At 45.5% G+C, this 2,500-nt stretch overlaps 1 pseudogene; it reads right to left on the bottom strand.

The window, feature by feature from the left end:
• Nucleotides 1-737, bottom strand: LOC131481413 (tricarboxylate transport protein, mitochondrial-like; annotated as a pseudogene).
• Nucleotides 738-2,500: the final 1,763 nt, after the last annotated feature.

Below are 2,500 nucleotides of genomic sequence, written 5' to 3'. Positions count from 1 at the left end.
GCGGGACCCAGGGACACATGGCATGGAACAGAAGACAGAAGCACAGGCTCAGGGGTAAGCAGCACGCGCACGGGTGGGCACGGAGCCACAGGCCACGGGGACACCCAGCCACGGCCATGCTGGACTCGTGCACATACTGGGAAGACGTGGCACTACAGAACGCATGGGAACCACAACGGACAAGACCAGACCACAGAGCTCAAGGGACAACGGGCAGCGGCCCTTTTGGCACAAATACATTGGAATCGCGAGGAGGGGGTGTGGCGGCCCAGAGGCCCCAGGCAGCCCCCAGACCCCGGCTTGGTCTCCCCTCCCCGGACTTCGTCCGTCTTCCACACCTTGTTGAGCAGCTTCACCACCTCGTCGTAGATGATGAACACGATGGCCACGTCCAGGCACACCCTGCCCAGGCGGGGGACCGTGCCCTTGTAGAACGCCTTGAGTCCCTCCTTCCTCAGGATCTGCAAGCCGCAGTCCTACGTGTTGCGGTACTTGTGTGCCTCTAGCCCCTGCATCCGGGTCTTGATCACATCCAGTGGGGTGTTCCCAAAGACACTGGCAGCTCCCGCGATGGCCCCAAAGACCCCAGTGATGAGCGGGTTCATGGGCTTGTTGGAGTTGTCGCCTCGGTACCAGTTGCGCAGGGAAGTCATGACGAAGAAGCGGATGGCCTGGTTGGAGCCCTGCTTCAGCACGGTGGCCGTGAGGCCCTGGTATGTCCCCTTCAGCCCTTGCATACTTACTCTGTTTCAAATTCCAGCTTTCTGCTCATGGGCACCCCATAAGTACAGCAGTTGAAAATCAATTTACCTCATATAGGATGCCGGCATCAGCTTAGTCTACATGACGCATCAGTCCCCTGGAGATTATTTTGTTTTGAAATGTGCATATTTATGCAAGCGTACACTATGCTGTGCTTCTCTTTCTGCCTTTCCTTCGTACCGTGGCTTCTCTTCTGTATTTATTTTCCTTCTTCCTGAAATGCACCTTCTGAAATGTCTTTCAAAGTGAATTTTATGTTAAACGATAGAGCTTTTATGGGGAACTTGCTAACTGCCAGGCATTGTTCTTAGTGTTTGGATGTACCAATTCATTTAATCCTCAAATCCACCTGCTGAATTAGATTTTATTATTATCCCGACCTCGGAGCCACATAGTAAAGGCTAAATACAAGAGGTGAAAGAACTAAATAATAAGTTGGAGAACTGGAGTTCAGGTTCAGTTCCCGTTGGAAGCATTGTGGGAGCACCAATTATGACCAGTCTTTCAGGGCGGTAAACAGGATAAGCCATCACACTGATTCAAATGGGGGCACTGTTGCCCCTGGGGTAGACAAAGGTGGACTACTTCAGTGTCTGAATGTTTGTCTTGGGTAAAAAGGTGTGCGTGGGTATGAGTATAGAATTTCTGTTCAGACACACCTTACCCAGTCTGGGAGGTACCTAAGATCATGTGAAGAGCCCAGAATTCATATGCCTACATTCGTTTGCGTGGCAGAGAAACACTTCTAAGGATTACAAAAAACACCCTCAGTTTCACTGCAGACATTATTTCTGTAGCAAATGTAAATTTAACCGAAGATACTAGTCTGATTTTGGATTTCTTTGTTACCTTGCTAAGTTATTTAAATAGAAACCATTATTCTCAGAAATCAAATTCAAGCACTATAGAATGTCCCTGATATGAATGACAAGTTCAGTTGTCAAGGAGACAAGGCAACACTTAAGGTCACTAATGACCTGATGGTATCACAGGCAGCCTTGGGATGGCTACAGCAAAACTCCCAGCATCATTTTATATGTAAGTTTCATATATAATTAGTCAACTTTTCATCCACATTTCCAATTTTTTTTTTTACTGAACCCTGCCAAAAGCACTCTTTGGCAGATGGTAAAGTGATGAAATCATTGGCTCTAAAATCCAAAATCTTGGAGATAATTAGAAGACTGGATGCAGGTAACATTTATTAATCATGAAGATCCTGACAGCATGCAGAATTTTGCAACCCACACAATTTCTAAAGGGGCAAAAAAAAATTTTAACACTGATCAAATTATGATTTGATTTGTGACAGGAAGGGAGAAATTCACTTCATCAAGCCTCGCTGGACAGCTTTTCTTTAAAAAGCACATCCAGACAAGGAAAGGAAAAGAAAGGAATTCTTTATAGAGTCGATACCATTACTTAGTCATAATGGCAAAAGAGGAATATCTTTTGAAAAACTGTCTTTAGTTAAATCAATTGCAATTTCAATAACCAGAAATGAATACCCAGAATAATCTTTGTAATCATTACGCTTGTGGGCTTTCCTTTTAAGAAGAACACAGATGTCATTCTTAGCTGAGTAGGATTTTACATGCCCGATTGCAGCAGCTTCAGTTTTCTTAGGTTTTAGCATTCAGCCAATTTGACACGCACCATTCCCTACATGAACTATAGTTTTGACCCCACATGTACTTCACCAAACGTGAGTGCAATTGCCAGGCATGGCAAATTCAAG

The sequence above is a fragment of the Ochotona princeps genome, chromosome 1, assembly GCF_030435755.1.
Source record: "Ochotona princeps isolate mOchPri1 chromosome 1, mOchPri1.hap1, whole genome shotgun sequence".
Lineage (NCBI taxonomy): Eukaryota > Metazoa > Chordata > Mammalia > Lagomorpha > Ochotonidae > Ochotona > Ochotona princeps.
This window is presented reverse-complemented; position numbering and strand designations above follow the sequence as displayed.